Below are 7,254 nucleotides of genomic sequence, written 5' to 3'. Positions count from 1 at the left end.
CATTTGCTGCTGATAGGCTCACTAGTCCCGGAGGAGAGAAACGGCCTTTGATTTGACGAGAAGCTCGATGCAAATTCTCCTATTGAAACGCACCTGTTTGATGGGGATTCTGAAAACTGACCCCGAAGCCCACAGAGAGGGGCCTTTGCACATTGCTCAAGTCTGTTTTGAAGCCTTTGTTATATTTTATTGAGTCGGGAACTGTGTTTTTTTTAACTGAAAGGGATAGTTAAAAGCATCAAAGCCAGTTTAGAAATGATTTTGTAACCCTATGAAATGATTAATGTGAATGTAATGATTGTTTCTACAAGGCAAAGAGGAGGCTCCTTCTTTCTTTTGATCTAAAACCTCATTTTGATTGACAGCACCATAAACTAGACTGCAACCTTTGAATAGCTTAAAGGTGTTCAGTGATTGAAAAATGTCTCTGCCACTTTGCTTTAAGATGATTATAAACTGGTTTACAGACAAATCAATAGTAGAGGCCCATAATGATGTTGGGGGGCGTGGAGGGGAAGGGGAAGCAGATAATGAATTCCATCCATTTTAAGGAGTCCCTCAAATTGATGCAGAATCAACAGTCCAGTTAATTGCCTGTTTCTCAATGACTTCTCTTTCACAGCCTCACACTACCTTTTGTACTGCATTGATTCTTAGTTATATATTAGAACTGATGTATATCTGCAATACTCTGAGCTCTCAAACAGCGACTGAGCTACGAAACTACGAGGGAAGATTAAAGTGTAGGCCATCCAAAGTTCATCCAGGGAATAAAAACTAAAAATGTTGGAAAAGTCCAGCAGGTCTGGCAGTATCTGTGAATAGAGAACCAGAGTTTCATATTCATTGGAGTTTAGAAGAGTGAGAGGGGGGTCTCATAGAAACTTATAAAATTCTAACAGGGTTAAACAGGGTAGATTGAGAAAGAATGTTCCCAATGGTGGGGGAGTCCAGAACTAGGGGTCATAGTTTGAGGATAAGGGGTAAACCTTTTCGGATTGAGTGAGGAGAAATTAGTTGAGAGAAGGTAGTTGAGGTCAAAACATTGCCTGATTTCAAGGCGAAATTAGATATATCTCTTGGGGCTAAAGGGGTCAAGGAATATGGGAGGAAGGTGGGATCAGGACATTGAATTCGATGATCAGCCATGATCATAATGAATAGCGGAGCAGACTTGAAGGGCCGAATGGCCTACACCTGCTTCTAGTTTCTATGTTCCTATTTCCTATTTCAAGTCCGTATGACTCTTCTTCTGAGTTATACAAACTCGAAACATTGGTCGGAATTTTACCGGCACACCCGCCCCATTGTTCCCACTCTTGGGTTAAATAAAACATAACAGTCTTTTCCCAAGTTTACTTTTGACATTTCTTTAGGTTGTAGTTCCCTTTGAAAGCCAACACCTAAAAATTAAAGTCCTCACTTATCCCCTAATGCAGATTTCTATGTATTTTCTGTTTACTTGTAGCACATCTTAACTTCGTCGTGTCTACTTTAAGTGTTTGCTTTTATACCAAGCCCCTTTGATCTCAAATGTTGCAGCCTAACTGTCTTCAATGTAATTAAATCAGTCACACACATCCAGACACAGCCCCTACAATCCTTCTTCATAGAATACCACAAAAATATTAAGAGAATAATATTTTGTTCACAACAGGTTTAGAAGTTGCTGTCCAAGAACCCTCGGTGAGTTGCTGCATGCATCTTGCATCTGGTACACATTTGTTGCCATGGTGAGCTGGTGCTGGATGGGATGTCAATCAAGCAGGCTGTTTTGCCCTGGATGGCGTTGAGCTTCTTGAGTGTTGTTGGAGCTGCACCCATTCAGGCAAGTGGGGAGTATTCCATCACACACCTAACTTGTGTTTTGTAGATGGTGGACAGGCTTTGGGGAGTCAGGTGGTGAGCTATTGCTGTTGAATTCCCAGCATCTGACCTCCTCGTGTTGCCACAGTATTTATGTGGTTGGCCTAGTTACATTTCTGGTCAATGATAATCCTCAGGATGTTGAAGGGAGATTTAACAATATTAAATGTCATTGAATGTCAAGGAGTGATGGTTGGATTCTTTCCTACTGGAGATGGTCATTGCCTAATACTTGTGTGGTGTTACTTTCCACTTGTCAGCCCAATCCTGAATATTTTCCAGATCTTTCTGGATTTGGACACAGACTGCTTCAGTAATGGAGGAGTTGCAAATGGTATTGAACATTACGCAATCACTAGTGAACATCCCCACTTCTGACCTTACATTGCAGCGAAGTTTATTGCTGAAGATGTTTGGGCCGAGAACACTACCCTCATGAACTCCTGCAACAATGTTCTGTGACTGAAATGATCAGCTTCCATTAATTATCGACATCTTCCTTTGTGGTATGTCTGACTCCAGCCAACAGAGAGTTTACCCTGGAATTCCCATTAATTTGTTAACACGTGATCAAATGTTCTCTTGGTGTTAAGGGCAATCTCTCTCACCTCACCTCTGGAGTTCAGCTCTCTTGTGGGTCAAGGCTGTCAAGAGATCAGGTGCAATGCGGCCCTGACAGAGACCAAGCTGAGCATTGGTGAGAAGTTGCCACTTGATAGAACTGTCAAGGACTTGACAGGATAGACGTTGAAAGGATGTGTTCCCTGGCTGGGGAGGCTGGAACACCAGAGAGCTGCTCATTCATTAAGTATGTTCAAGAGTGAAGTCAATTGATTTTTCAAACAGAAAGAATTGAGACGTGTATAGTAAAAATACTGGAATTAAGAATCTCCTGATGACCATGAAACCATTGCCGATTGTTGGAAAAACCCATCTGGTTCACTAATGTCCTTTAGGGAAGGAAATCTGCCGTCCTTACCTGGTCTGGAATACATGTGACTACAGAGCCACAGCAATGTGGTTGACACTCAACTGCCCTCCAAGGGCCACTCGGAAAGGGCAATAAATGCTGACGTTCATGTCCCATGAATATATATTAAAAAATAATAATAATGGAGGCAAGTGGAGTTTAAGTTGAAGAATCTTCTTGAATAGCTGAGCAGGATTGAGGAGGTCAATTATGGGCTACTATTTCTCATGGTCTTGGGTTCTTTATTATATCAAACAAAGATAAATAGTTCAATAATTGATTAGTGTTTCCCGAGGTTCCCACTGCTCCACATGGCCTACAGTTGGAAGCACATTACTCGACACATATTTGTTAATCCTGTTGTTTCGCTCCCAGAGAATTGACTTCCTGCTCACATTCCTTACCGCTCAGATCATTGGGATAGGGAAAGAGCTACAGGGATTTAAATCAGGGAATGGTCATCAATCCAAGTAGGAAATATCACCTGGAAGCTATGGGATGATTATGGAAAGCCAGAATACCTTTTCCTCAAGTCAAACAAAAGGCTTTTCATAATCTCTGAGGTATCAGAGGACAGAAACAATCCCAAACTCTCTTCCATGAGCATTTGCTACATTTGAAAGATAGAAATTGCATTTACAAGTTGCCTTTCAGATATTATGGCCAGAATCTTCCAGTCTCGTGTGCCCTGCTGCTGTTTCTAGCGAGAACGGAGAATTTGGCGCTCAGTCAAAGCTCCATTCACTGAGGCGGGACTGGAGAATCCCAACTGTGGACAAGGTCGGAGAATTCTGACTCACGCTTTTTGACTTCAATCCGAGTGAAGTTGTAGTTTTGCACTAACGAGCGAATGAAATATCAGAAGGAAAGGCTTTCAGATAAAATGGGCAGCACGGTGGCGCAGTGGTTAGCACTGCTGCCTCACAGCGCCAGGCTCCCGGGTTCAATTCCGGCCTCGGGTGACTGTCGGTGTGGAGTCTGCACGTTCTCCCCGTGTCTGTGTGGGTTTCCTCTGAGTGTTCTGGTTTTCTTCCACACTCCAAAGATGTGTGGGTTAGGTTGATTGGCCATGCTAAATTGCCCCTTCGTGTCAGAGGGACTAGCAGGATAAATACGTGAGCTTAAAGGGATAAGGGCTGGGTGGAATTGTAGTTGGCACAGACTTGATGGGCCAAATGGCCTCCTTCTGCACTGTAGGGATGCTATCATTCTAAGTGAGTATAGAAACACAGAGGGACCTAGGTGTGCAAGTCCACAAATCCTTGAAGGTGGCAACACAGGTGGAGAAGGTGGTGAAGAAGGCATATGGTATGCTTGCCTTTATAGGACGGGGTATAGAGTATAAAAGCTGGAGTCTGATGATGCAGCTGTATAGAACGCTGGTTAGGCCGCATTTGGAGTACTGCGTCCAGTTCTGGTCGCCGCACTACCAGAAGGACGTGGAGGCATTGGAGAGAGTACAGAGAAGGTTTACCAGGATGTTGCCTGGTATGGAGGGTCTTAGCTATGAGGAGAGATTGGGTAGACTGGGGTTGTTCTCCTTGGAAAGACGGAGAATGAGGGGAGATCTAATAGAGGTATACAAGATTATGAAGGGTATAGATAGGGTGAACAGTGGGAAGCTTTTTCCCAGGTCGGAGGTGACGATCACGAGGGGTCACGGGCTCAAGCTGAGAGGGGCGAAGTATAACTCAGACATCAGAGGGACGTTTTTTACACAGAGGGTGGTGGGGGCCTGGAATGCGCTGCCAAGTAGGGTGGTGGAGGCAGGCACGCTGACATCGTTTAAGACTTACCTGGATAGTCACATGAGCAGCCTGGGAATGGAGGGATACAAACGATTGGTCTAGTTGGACCAAGGAGCGGCACAGGCTTGGAGGGCCGAAGGGCCTGTTTCCTGTGCTGTACTGTTCTTTGTTCTTTAATAGTATGGCATGTTTGGTCCATTAAGCCTTTTGTTAGGTCTTTGAAAGAGCAATCCAGTTGGTCCCACCACCTCTGAAGAAGAGTCATGCAGCTCGAAGCGTTGACTCTGTTTCTCTCTCCTAAGAAGCTCTCTGCTAAGAAGCCCTTTTGCACACATCGGCATGTCATGCATTCTCATTAAAACTCTGGAATTAAGATCCCCTCCAAATTAAGCTCCCCGCCCGTGAGAGATTACAATGTTCACATTCACGACTGCACGTAAGTGTTGTGCCCTTGGTTAGGGAGGCCTCTTCCATGATTAACAGTGAGTCACCGCTACATTGTCCTCTTTGGGGAGTGCCCATGAATGCCAGTCTCTGCTTGAGGCTGGGTTGTGGCAACGCAAGTTGCGTGGCAGATGACCGAGAAAGGGAGGGCGGGGAGAATGGGGCAGTGGCCAGGCAAAGGTGGAAGGGATAATGCAGGTTTTGCAGGTGCCCTTTCAATATGGCATTAGGACCTTTGACCCCATGACGGTGTCGATGGCAGCTCCCTGCCTGCCCCCGTTACTGTGTTTACCCCAGTCCAACGCCGGCATCTCCACATCATGCCCCTGTTGCCAGATTTGGTGAGCTCCTTGCGGGTTCATATGTATTGAGCTGAACAACGCAAGGTTGCACATGGTCAGCCATCCTGCGTTCTCTCCCCCCCTTCCCCCCCACCCCCTCCCCCCGCCGTACCTGTAAAACCACTCTCCCTTCCGTGCTCACTGTCAAACCTAGACTAAAGAACAGGAGGTTCCAGCCACAGCCTTGATTTCATTCAACTTCTCTTCTGTGACTGATAGATGCCTTCACAACACATGACAGCGCAGAGTCGCTGAGCAGAAACTGATAGCCAAGTTCCTCACACATGAGGACGGCCTAAACCGGGATGTTGGATTTATGTCACATTATCAGTAACCCCCACAGCTTGCCTCCTGGGCTTGTAGAATCTCACTAGCTGTTCTGTCTGGAGACAATACACATCTCTTTAACCTGTGTTGAATGCTCCCTCCACCCACATTATCTGTACCTTTAAGACCTGGCTGGCTGGAGAGATTTGCATTCTAATTAGTATTCTGTAACTTGATTTCTGTGTCTGTGCTCTGTTGGAGAACAGATCTCCACCCCATCTGACGAAGGAGCTGTGCTCCGAAAGTTTATGGTATTTGCTACCATATAACCTGTTGGACTTTAACCTGGTGTTGTGAGACTTCTTACTGATAGATGCTTACAGACTCTGACCTCTGCTGGAGGATAAAGAGAAGTGAACTGAGTTTTGTAATGTAACTAATGAGCAGAAAATGAAGGCATAAATGAAATAAATTCTGCAATGCACAGTGTGTTAAAATACACTTGCCTTCCCCACCCCACCCCACCCCCCCAACCCAGCTCTGTTGTATCTCAGTTACTATGCACTCGAAATAACCATTTACGAACAAGGAAAGTAAAGTTTGTTTATTAGTCACAAGGCTTACATTAACACTGAATGTGAAATTCCCCTAGTCGCCACATTCCTGCGCCTGTTCGGGTCAATGCACCCTAACCAGCACGTCTGTGGGAGGAAACCAGAGCACCCGGAGGAAACCCACGCAGAGACGAGGAGAACGTGCAAGATCTGCACAGACAGTGACCCAAGCTGGGCATCGAACCCGGGTCCCTGGCGCTGTACGGCAGCAGTGCTAACCACTGAGCCACCACGCCACCCTCACCACCGTGCCACCATGGGTCCGTTGGGACCCCTGGTACATTGAAAAATACTTCAAATTTTCTGCCATAGACCTCCTGATTATTAACCTCATAAACTTAGTTTGTGATGTAGCCGAGTTTCATTTGGATAAAATCGCCAGAGAGGTGTGAGTAGTGGCAATTCAAATGGATAAAGGTGAGAAATATATCATATTTTAAATTTCAGGACTTCCATTTACTTCTCTGCATCCTCCAGCAGGGGTCAGTGTCTGTACAAATCTGTCAGTCACAGCAGAGAAAGTGACTGCCTGGACCTCAACACCAACTTAAACATATTGATCTGATTTGATTTATTATTGTCGCATGTGTTAGTATACAGTGAAAAGTACTGTTCCTTGCGCGCTATACAGACAAAGCATACCGTACATAGGGAAGGAAAGGAGAGAGTGCAGAATGTAGTGTTACAGTCATAGCTAGGGTGTAGAGAAAGATCAATCTAATGTGAGGTAGGTCCATTCAGAAGTCTGATGACAGCAGGGAAGAAGCTGTTCTTGAGTCGGTTGGTACGTGATCTCAGACTTCTGTATCTTTTTCCCAACGGAAGAAGGTGGAACAGAGTATGTCCAGGGTGCGTGGTGTCCTTAATTATGCTGGCTGCTTTTCTGAGGCAGCAGGATGTGTAGACAGAATCAATGGATGGGAAGCTGGTTTTTGTGATGGACTGAGCTACGTTCATGACCCTTTGTAGTTCCTTGTGGTCTTGGACAGAGCAGGAGCCATACC

This window comes from Mustelus asterias, chromosome 4 (assembly GCF_964213995.1).
Source record: "Mustelus asterias chromosome 4, sMusAst1.hap1.1, whole genome shotgun sequence".
Classification (NCBI taxonomy): domain Eukaryota; kingdom Metazoa; phylum Chordata; class Chondrichthyes; order Carcharhiniformes; family Triakidae; genus Mustelus; species Mustelus asterias.
The sequence above is the reverse complement of the archived record's forward strand: the minus strand, read 5'-3'. Positions refer to the sequence as shown.